General features: G+C 46.0%; 1 pseudogene; it reads right to left on the reverse strand.

Moving 5' to 3' along the window:
• Nucleotides 1–10087: 10087 nt before the first annotated feature.
• LOC119368266 lies at nucleotides 10088–10443 on the reverse strand (annotated as a pseudogene).
• Between the last annotated feature and the right edge of the window lie 1030 nt (nucleotides 10444–11473).

An 11473-nucleotide genomic window follows, 5' to 3' on the forward strand; every position in this document is an offset into this window, starting at 1 on the left:
CCAGTACATGCAACGACAGCCTACCAAATTTGGGACCTGAATTTCGGCAGGAGTTTGCTAAACTCAACTTGATGGTGGTCACCGAAGGCAGTGTGTCGAATTTAGAAATACAGCCTACCCTGATAGAAAAGATTAAGGAGGCTCAGCATGGGCACCCCAGCATTGAAGGCATAAAATGGAAAGTGAGTTTGGGCAAGGCCTCAGAATTCGTTATCGATGAGTAGGGAATATTATGGTATGGAGATAGACTTTGCGTACCAAATATCGAGGACCTTAAACAGCAAATCTTAGCTGAAGGCCACACCACTCCGTATTCAATCCATCCTTGAGGAACAAAAATGTACAAGGATCTTCAGGAAACATTTTGGTGGCACGGTATAAAAAGGGAGATAGCCACGTTCGTTGCGTGTTGTGACTCATGTCAACGCATCAAGGCCGAGCACCAAAAACCAGCCGGACTATTACAACCAAATAAGATACCCGAGTGGAAATGGGACGAGATTGGAATGGATTTTATTGTTGCACTACCTCGGTCACAACACGGGAATGATGCCATATGGGTCATCACAGATAGACTGACTAAAGTGGCACACTTCATCCCCGTGAAGACAACCCACACCACTCAGAAGCTTGCCAGGCTTTATCTTTGCCGTATCGTCTGCTTACATGGAGTTCCAAAGACTATAATATCGGACAGAGGCACTCAATTCGTCTCCCGATTTTGGGATCACCTACAACAGGCTCTGGGAACCCAACTAGCTTTCAGTACAACATACCACCCCCAGACGGATGGACAAACTGAACGCGTAAACCAAATTGCTGAGAGCATGTGTCCTCACCTATGGAACCAGTTGGGAAGAAAGCTTGCCATACGCCGAATTCGCCTACAACAACAGCTACCAAGCCAGCCTACAGATGGCACCCTTTGAAGCCTTGTAGGGCGGAGATGTCGTACCCCGCTAAATTGGCCAGAGACCGGAGACAGCCGTATCTTCGGTCCAGACATGCTCAAAGAAGCCGAGGAAAAGGTCAAGCTAATCAGGGACCGAGTCAAGACAGCTCAAAGCCGACAGAAGAGTTATTACGATCGGAAACATTGTGGAGTCAGTTTTGAACCCGGTGAGTTTGTGTACCTACAAGTATCTCCTATGAGGGGCCTGCAACGATTCAAAATTAAGGGAAAGCTAGCACCAAGATTCATCGGACCATTCTGTATAGTGGCATGAAGAGGCACGGTAGCCTACCAGCTAGACTTACCCGAAGAATTATCCGATGTCCACGACGTGTTCCACGTCTCGCAGTTGAGGAAGTGCGTGAGCAACCCAGAGAAGCAAGTATCCCATGAAAACATTGACGTGCAGCCAGACCTCACCTATCGGGAACATCCAATAAAAATATTAGAGGAGTCTGAAAGGAGGACCCGACGGAAAACCATCAAGTTTTTCAGAGTTCAGTGGAGCAATCACACCGAGAGTGAAGCAACTTGGGAAAGAGAGGATCTTCTTCAGACAGAGCACCCACACTTATTTGAGGATCGACTGAAATCTCGGGGACGAGATTTTTCCTAAGGGGGTAGGTGTTGTGACACTCCAAAAAATTTTATTTAGTTTTCAGCAAAAACTTTGTTGGATTTGAAGAGGTCATTTAAATCCTTCAAAAAAACCTCTCTCTCAAAAACTTTTCCCCTTGGCAAGGATTTTATTTTTGTATCTTCTTCAACCCTGGTGTTTGGTTATTAAGAACCTTTCTTCTGATTTTTTTCCATCTCAAATATATTTTTGGAATTTATTTTCTTTTAAAAGAAACCCTATGGGTTTTGGGGCTTCTTTTGTTTTGAAACCACCCATGGTTTTACCATGCCTCATGTGGTAAATCTTCCCAAAACCCTCCACTTTGGGACAATCCAAACTTTCTGTTCCAACAAGTCCAACCCATTTTTGGATTTTATTCCATTTATTTTAATCCCCAAAACAATTCTGTCAATTATTTTAAGCCTAGATGATTTACAAAGGAAGTACCTGACTTCCTTTGAGTTTTGATCTCAAACCAACTCCTCTGGATTGTCCTTAGCACCCCCAACCTAGATCCATCAAGATCCACTCTTCCTCTTTTAATTTTTTTTTCAAGTTTCAACCTCTACAAGTTTGGACCAGATTCATCATTTTTGGTGAAATTCATATTTTCTCTTTTCCAAAAATTCTACCAAAATTCAGGCAGCCCCCAGATGCAATGAGAGGCTACCCCACCAAAGATCAGCTCAAGGAAAATTCCCCACATGCCAAAATCATTTCGTCGAACACTTGGCCGGCACTGTTCCTGTACACTTTCAGTAAAATTCAGAGATTCAGAGTTGAATCAGTGTCGTTTTTCGTCAGTGACTTGCCATCGATCACCAGTGCACCCTGGCGTGTTGCGCACGCCCTCTCCTCCTTGACCAGAGCACCGCATGCTCTCTTGGACGGGCGCAGGTGTCGCTGGCGGCGAGCATCGCCGACGCCGGCAGCTTCTGCGGTGGCAGAACCACCCGTGGCGGCCAACGGGAGCCAGAGCCAGCTCACTACGCCGTCCGGCGCCGCCCAACGCCCCCTAGCCCTCCACGTGGCCTCATGCATGCCAGCGCACACCGCAGCACCATCGCCGTGGCCCGGCAAGCACAGGGCGCGCCCTCTGCCGCCGACGGGCCCACGCCGCCCCATTCCGTCGAGACCACCCAGAGCACCTAATCCAAACTTGGTTAGCACCTAATTGGAACCGGTGGACCTCCACGTTGATGCCCAACCTCCTAAACTCCCCGACCAAGCACTGCGCCGCCGTAACCATCGCCGGAGATCCCCGTTCACGGCCACCGCCTCGGATCGCCTATAAAAAGAGGTCCCGAGCTCGTTCTCGAGCACGCACCACCATTGCACCCCACCAGAACCCCGCCAAGCCACTAGGAGGACTCCGAGGAGGTCTCCTCCCCCAACTCCGGCCGCCCCGATCCGCCTCGGCCACCAGCTCGATCCACTCCGGTGAGGCCATCCCCGCCGCCCAAACCTCGTCAGTAGTCTCCTCGAGCACCCAGTGATCTAACCCAGGCTTCAATTTGACCTCCACAGCCTTCCCCGACGAGATCCAACTCCACCCGAGCCGTCGTCTGTCGGAGCAAGGACCGCCGTCTACGTGGTGTTCGCCGACGACCACCACCACCACCCACCGACGCGGAAGGACACACTGAGCACGTAGGTACTCTCCGATCCTCCTAACTCGCCGTGGATCGCCGCCGGCGACCACCGCAGCTCTCGGGCGTCGACGAGCTCTGTTTCTTCCGCGTGGATCGCCGCCGGCGACCACCGCAGCTCTCGGACTAAAGGGGGGGGGTCTTTACTACCAGTTGGAGCCACGACCCGGTACTAAAGGGGGTGCGCTGGCTCCAGGCGGTGCGCAAGTTTAGTCCCACCTCGCTAGCCGAGGGGCTACCGCACTGGTTTATAAGCCCCAGTGCGGTAGCTCTCTCGAGCTCCTCTCCTAAGCAGGCCTACTGGGCCTACCTATCCTCTTCTGCCCAGTGGGCCTACTGGGCCTTTGCGGGCCTGCATCCTGGTCCAACAAAAGGTTGTGTTCCTAGTCGCATGTAGGCCGCTTTGGCCCAGTAGGCGGACTTTTTTATTTTCTTAATTTTTTCTGCTTTATTTATTTTTGTTTTATTTATTTTTGAGTTGTTTTTTGCTGTATTTAGAGTTTCTTTGTGAATATTGTCCATTTTGTACACGAAGTGCATCCAGTTTTTGCTGTAACCCTCTCTACTTTTTTGCACATGCTATTTGTATGAAATTATGATACCATGCCAACTTTCAACCTTTTCTAAGTTCATTTGAAATGCTTTTCAATTTCAGGGTCATTTAGCTGGAAAAAATCAGTAAATGCATGAAAAGAATTTGTTTGCACATAAAAAATTTTCGCGTTTCAAATGCCAAAACACATAACTACCCTAACTATTACAGACATTCCCTCCTAGGTGTGAAACACAGAAGAAAGTGATGATAGTGAAGCCGATCACATCCCAGAACTTTGGGTGTGAAACTTCTTCTTCGCGTGTGTCCCTTTGCGCCGTAGCCATGGAAAATCTTCATCATTTAACTGGATTCTCGGGTCAATATTCACCGTGAATGGAGCAATTTCATCAAACTTTTCATAGTCTTCTGACATGTCTGTCTTGTCATCCACTCCCATGATGTTTCTTTTTCCTGAAAGAACTATGTGGCGCTTTTGCTCGTCGTATGATCCATTCGCTTCCTTATCTTTTCCTTTTCTCGGCCTGGTAGACATGTCTTTCACATAAAAAACCTGCGCCACATCATTGGCTAGGACGAATGGTTGCATACGCAAGATTGTTGAGATCCACTGTTGTCATTCCGTACTACGGGTCTTCCGTTACCCCGCCTCGTGTCATATTGACCCATTTGCACCGAAACAAAGGGACCTTCAAATCACCTGATCCATAGTTAAGTTCCCATATGTCCTCTATGTAACCATAATATGTTTCCTTTCCCGTGTTGGTTGTTGCATCAAAGCGGACATCACTGTTTTGGTTGGTGCTCTTCTTATCTTGGGCGATCGTGTAAAATGTATTCCCATTTATCTGGTACCCTTTGAAAGTCATTATATTCGAAGATGGTAACTGGGACAACGAGTACAGGTCATTTTGAATATCGCCATCATTCAGGGCACGTTTCTGCAACCAACCGGTGAAAGTCCTCGTTTGTTCGTGTGTAATCCAGTCGTCAGACTTCTCCGGGTGTTTGGACTGTAGAAAATTCTTGAGTTTCTCCATATACGGAGCCACCAAGGCGGAATTCTGTAGAACTGTGTAGTGTGCTTCAGTGAGAGATTGCTCGTCCATACATATTATTTGATGCCCTCCTAGCGTGCCTTTTCCTTCCAGTCTGCCCTTATGCCGTGATTCAGGAACACCAATCGGCTTAAGGTCAGGAATAAAGTCAATACAAAACTCAATGACCTCCTCATTTTCATGGCCCTTCGAGATGCTTCCTTCTGGCCTAGCACGGTTATGAACATATTTCTTCAAGACTCCCATGAACCTTTCAAAGGGGAACATATTGTGTAGAAATACAGGACCCAAAACGTTAATCTCTTCGCAAAGGTGAACTAGGACGTGCATCATGATGTTGAAGAAGGATGGTGGGAACACCAACTCGAAACTGACAAGACATTGCACCAAATCATTCTGTAACCTTGGTATGATTTCTGGATCGATTACCTTCTGAGAGATTGCATTGAGGAATGCACATAGCTTCACAATGGCTAATCGGACATTTTCCCGTAGAAGCTCCCTCAATGCAACCGGAAGGAGTTGCGTCATAATCACGTGGCAGTCATGAGACTTTAGGTTCTGGAACTTTTTCTCTGCCATATTTACTATTCCCTTTATATTCGACGAGAAGCCAGACGGTACCTTCATGCTGAGCAGGCATTCAAAGAAGATTTCCTTCTCTTCTTTGGTAAGAGCGTAGCTCGCCTGACCCTGATGTATGCCGTCTTTTCCGTGCATACGTTGCTGGTCCTCCCGTGCCTCTGGTGTATCTTTTGTCTTCCCATACACGCCCAAAAAGCCAAGCAGGGTCACGCAAAGATTCTTCGTGACGTGCATCACGTCGATTGCGGAGCGGCCTCTAGGTCTTTCCAATATGGCAGGTCCCAAAATATAGATTTCTTCTTCCACATGGGTGCGCGTCCGTCAGCGTCCTTTGGAACAGGTTGTCCGCCAGGACCCTTTCCAAAGATTACCTTCAAATCCTTGACCATATCATGTACATCAGCGCCAGTACGGTGGCGAGGCTTCGTCCGGTGATCCGCCTCACATTTGAAATGCTTGCCTTTCTTTCTTACGGGATGCCTTGTCGGAAGAAATCGACGATGTCCCAGGTACACATTCTTCCTACAACTATCCAAACATATACTGTCAGTATCATCCAAATAGTGCGTGCATCCGCGATATCCCTTGTTTGTCTGTCCTGAAAGGTTACTGAGAGCAGGCCAATCATTGATGGTCATGAACAGCAATGCCTTTATGTCAAATTCTTCCTGTCCGTGCTCATCCCATGCATGTACACCTGTTCCATTCCACAGCTGTAATAGTTCTTCAACTAATGGCCTTAGGTACACATCAATGTCGTTGCCGGGTTGCTTAGGGCCTTGGATGAGCACTGGCATCATAATGAACTTCCGCTTCATGCACAACCAAGGAGGAAGGTTATACAAACATAGAGTCACAGGCCACATGCTATGGTTGCTGCTCTGCTCCTCAAAAGGATTAATGCCATCTGCGCTTAGACCAAACCATACGTTCCTTGGGTCACCTGCAAACTCCTCCCAGTACTTTCTCTCGATTTTTCTCCACTGCGAACCGTCAGCGGGTACTCTCAACTTTCCGTCTTTCTTACGGTCTTCTGCGTGCCACCGCATCGCCTTCGCATGCTCTTTGTTTTGGAACAAACGTTTCAACCGTGGTATTATAGGAGCATACCACATCACCTTGGCAGGAATCTTCTTCCTGGGGCGCTCGCCCTCGACATCACCAGGGTCATCGCGACTGATCTTATAACGCAATGCACCGCATACTGGGCAAGCGTTCAAATCCTCGTACTCACCGCGGTAGAGGATGCAGTTATTAGGGCATGCATGTATCTTTTGCACCTCTAACCCTAGAGGGCAGACAGCCTTCTTTGCTTCATACGTACTCTCGGGCTATTCGTTGTCCTTTGGAAGCATATTCTTTATCATCACCAGCAACTTTCCAAATACCTTGTCAGATACACCATTCTCTGCCTTCCATTGCAGCAATTCAAGTGTGGTGCCCAACTTTTTTTTGTCAGCTTCGCAATTCGGGTACAACAATTTCTTGTGATCCTCTAACATGCGCTGCAACTTCGTCCTCTCCAGATCACTTGCGCAGTTTCTCTTTGCATCGGTAATGGCCCGACCTAGATCATCAGCGGGCTCATCTGATGCCTCTTTTCAGCTTCTTCCCGCATTGCCGGCTCAGCTTCTTCCCCCATTGTTGTATCATCATATTCAGGGAACCCATGGCCAGGATAGCCGTCGTCGTCCTCTTCTTCTTCATTGTCTTCCATCATAACCCCTATTTCTCCGTGCTTGGTCCAAACATTATAGTGGGGCATGAAACCGGACTTAAATAGGTGGACATGAATGGTTTTTGACGTAGAGTAACTGTGACCATTCTTACAGCCAGCACATGGACAAGGCATAAAACCATCCGCCCGCTTGTTTGCCTCAGCGGCCCGCAGAAAAGTATGCACGCCATTAATGAACTCGGGAGAGCATCGGTCATCATACACTCTCTAGCTAAAGAATTTAAATGCAACAACAAATGCGATGAAGATCGCAACTAAGGTAACAATTGATCCAACAACATAATGATACCAAGCCACACTATCAATGGCATATTTTCTAATCTTTCTAATCTTCAACCTCATTTTCTCCATCTTGATCTTGTGATCATCGACGACATCGACAACATGCAACTCCAATTCCATCTTCTCCCCCTAAATTCTTTTCAATTTTTCTTTCAAATACCCGTTTTCTCTTTCAACTAAGTTTAACCTCTCGTCAATAGGGTCGGTTGGAATTTTCGGTTCACATACCTCCTAGATAAAAATATCTATGTCAACTTGATGGGCATAATTTGTCATAAACACGAAATGCAACAACTAGTTTTAAAAGAGAATATACCACATCCGAATCATAACAAGGACGAGGGCCGACGGGGACGGATATCAAAACCATGGCACTATGTATAACAAACAATGTACGGGTAAGATAATTATACGAGTAACTATATATCCAAATTACACAAACATCAATTTGGTAATGTAAAACATTCATGAACAAGAGCCTCACCACAAGGTGGTGCCGGCGACGGGACGGTGCGGGCGATCGACGGTGGTTATGACGGAGATTTAGAAGGCACTAAGTAAACCACACCTACATATGCAAACTAAGTGTTATTTTTGACCTCAAATTGCATATAAATCAAATACTAGCAAATATAATTCCTCCCAAATTAATCACTATACAAAGCATTGCAAGAGCTAATCTAGCAATGAGAGTTGAAAGGACAAAGTTGCTAACCTTTTTGATCATTTGAATTGATGGGGGCCTTCAAATCTTGACAAATTTTGGGCAAAATTTGTGAGGAGCTCGAGGAAGAGAGGGGAAGAACAGAGGAAGTGAGGGGAAAGGGGAAGAACAGAGTGGCTCGGGTGGACGAAGGGTTTATGTACGTCGACCTTTAGTACCGGTTTGTGTCATGAACCGGTACTAAAGGTGCTGGAGGGGCCCCAGACTGACAACACCCTGCCACCACTCTCTTTAGTACCAGTTCGTGGCACGTGCTAAAGGTTCGCCACGAACCGGTACTAATGAGAACGGCCGGCTAGCCGTTGGAACCGGCACTAATGGACACATTAGTGCCGGCTCAAAATCAAACCGACAGTAATGGGTCTCATATTAGGTCCTTTTTCTACTAGTGTTGTAAAAGGATGGGAAACATCAAAGGCCACATACCGTATACATTAGAATCAGTTCCCCCTTAAAAAACCCACTACAATCGGTTTAATTCTCACGGTGAATGATGTGGCAATAGTGTTCGAAACATGATAGTTTACTAGTAAATTTGCATAAAATGGGGCACCACACTCTTGTGATTCAAACACGACAATGGCAACCTGCACATCACAACGCACACGCCCAGACAGTCCTACTCACTCCAAGATACAGGAGCTTTAAGCAGTGCGGCACTTGGGCCTCCTTCGCTACATATGTACCTAGTTAAGTCCATCTACACCTGGCCATCTTGGCAAGGTTACTTCACGGAGAAAGGAACTAAGTGCATATGCAAATCCTGATGGTTCCCAGTCCCAGGATGTATATGTGGATTTCAGAGACGGTGAAAAAGCAATTGTAACTAAGTGAAAAACTTGTGTACATTGAATATGCGGCATGCTGAAATGAACCTAGCAACACCTAGGCTCTACTCCTTGGTCGAGGCATGATGGTTTCTTAGGGTTATTGCTTCATCTCTCTTCTCACACTTAAATAGGAACATTGTGTGGTGCAACATCCATGTGATGGATGCTTTCATGCAATTCAATGCTGCCATATGAGCACATGGGCATTTTTGTATTGTTGTGAGTGTCCTTGCCAAAGTAGCTCCCATGTTATTAGTTTTACTCGTATCAATTCACGCTCATAGTGTAGTTCTTGGTGACCACATTTGAGAAAATCCTCCCGTTTGGTGGGAGCAATTGTAGAGTGGCTCCAGAGTGCACACACTTCACAAAGGGCGAGGATTACCAGACCTACAAATTGAAACCACCTATAGACATTGTGTTTGATTATGCAAATCAGGAGTCCTACCTTTCCTTCTAGTATACCACTAGCACATTTCCATCTACCAATTCCTGATAGGATGCTTCCAGGGATCACCTTGAAATTCTGAACAAACTACATTGCTATATGCCTGCTTATACATGGTAAGGTTTTGGAGATTTTTCCAGTAGGCAGAGAGGTGTTGCAGCAGTCCATTGGACAATATAAGATGTACATGTTTCTAAAGATAAACATTGATCATAGTTTCTTTAATATTTCATAGATGCATCATCACAAACTCTATACATAAACTAGCTGCACAAACGCACGGGTCATCTTAACAACTGAATATAAAATTACTTAGGAGTGACCAATCGGGAAAAGAAGCCGTGTTCAACATTTACATGTTCACTAGAGAACACACAACTATTTGACACGGACAACACCATTATATGATCTTAAATTGATGGAACGACATGCAAGGCAATTCTGCCATCCTTACATTTTTGGTATAACATGCATTGTTTCTTACCAAGAGCTTAATGCGATAATCACACTTTCAAATCATACTATAACAATAAGACCGAGTAGCACAATGCCTTTCCAAGTGCTCCTCCACATATTTAGCCATATAAGTGTTGAATCTTAGTAGAGCGATTGACACCTGCTAGATGCTTATGGGTAGTACATCCAATCATCAAGAGCAGTTGTTTGGCATGGCGAGAGCACACTATTTGGGTAGCGCCATGGCACGGTTTGCATCGATGTGGTACATTCTCAGCCATATGCCGGCGATGCCCTTGTAGCGGCAGATGCATGATAGGTTGGCCTTCCCAAGGGCAGCACAACACTCAGCCGATGGACTGTCCGTCGGGTTATTCACTACCGCCACGGGCTAACAAAGCTTGAATTCATCATTTGACATGCCGCAGACGCCATGAACACCCTCTAGTGCAGCGAGGGACACTGCCATGACAAGCAACAATACCGCAACCAATGTGTGTGACTTAGCCATGGCTGCTGGTACTATTATTTTGTATCTAGTGGATGGCTAGCCGAGATTTTGGTCTTACCTAGATTTTACTTTGGGAATGTGTGAGATGAATGTTTGGTGTGTGGCTCTATTTATAGTGGCAGGCCGCTATGTTCATGAAGTGTGTGTTATGTATCAAGCAAGAACTTAGCACTAGTAGAAAACCACCCATTAGTCCCGGTTCGTAAGGGCCTTTAGTCCCGGTTCATGAACCGGGACTAATGGGTCGTTACTAATACCTCCACCCATTAGTCCCGATTCAAACCAAAACCAGGACCAATGTGCCTCCACGTGGCTCTGTGCGCCCACCCCAGTTAGGGGGCCTTTGGTCTCGGTTGGTGGCACCAACCGGGACGAAAATGCATCCACGCTTCAGCATTCCAGTTGCTGGGGTTTTTGTGTTTTTTTTAAAAGGAGGGGAGGTTGGGGGTTTTGGGGGGTTAATTTAATTAGGTGTTTCATATATTATGTTAGCTAGCTAATTAATAGAGAGAAGTGTCCTCTCTTATGTCCGTGCTTGGACGCTACGTACTATATATACATAAGTGATCGAGAGAACCATTCAGTATAGAAGTTCGTCATGCATACCGAGAGAAGTGATCGATCGACCTCTCCTTCTCCGAGAGGTTGGTCGAACAACAAGTTTTCGTATCATGTATCCGATCCTACTGGCTACATACATGTACAATATGTATAAGATCTCTTAATTACAAACCCCTAGCATTTGAAATCAGTTTCCACATGGTATTCTCCGGTTTTACTGATGACGTGGTCAAGAAAGAATCCCGCCAATTCCTCTTGAATTGCTTTCATGCGATCTGGTTCTAGGAGTTCATTCCGCATCTGCCACGTCTAATTTGAAGAAGGGGGTTAATTAATACATATATATGAATGAAACTCAATAGAAATGATGGTGTAATAAAATGAAATTGTGAATATTATTGCTTACGCACTTCATATTGTCTTTGAGACTAGCCCCGCTTGTTTTTCAAAGTCGCGGTGTGGATGAACTCGCACACGTAGTATCCACAGAAATCATTCCCTTCCTCC

This window comes from Triticum dicoccoides, chromosome 2B, assembly GCF_002162155.2.
Source record: "Triticum dicoccoides isolate Atlit2015 ecotype Zavitan chromosome 2B, WEW_v2.0, whole genome shotgun sequence".
Classification (NCBI taxonomy): Eukaryota; Viridiplantae; Streptophyta; class Magnoliopsida; order Poales; family Poaceae; genus Triticum; species Triticum dicoccoides.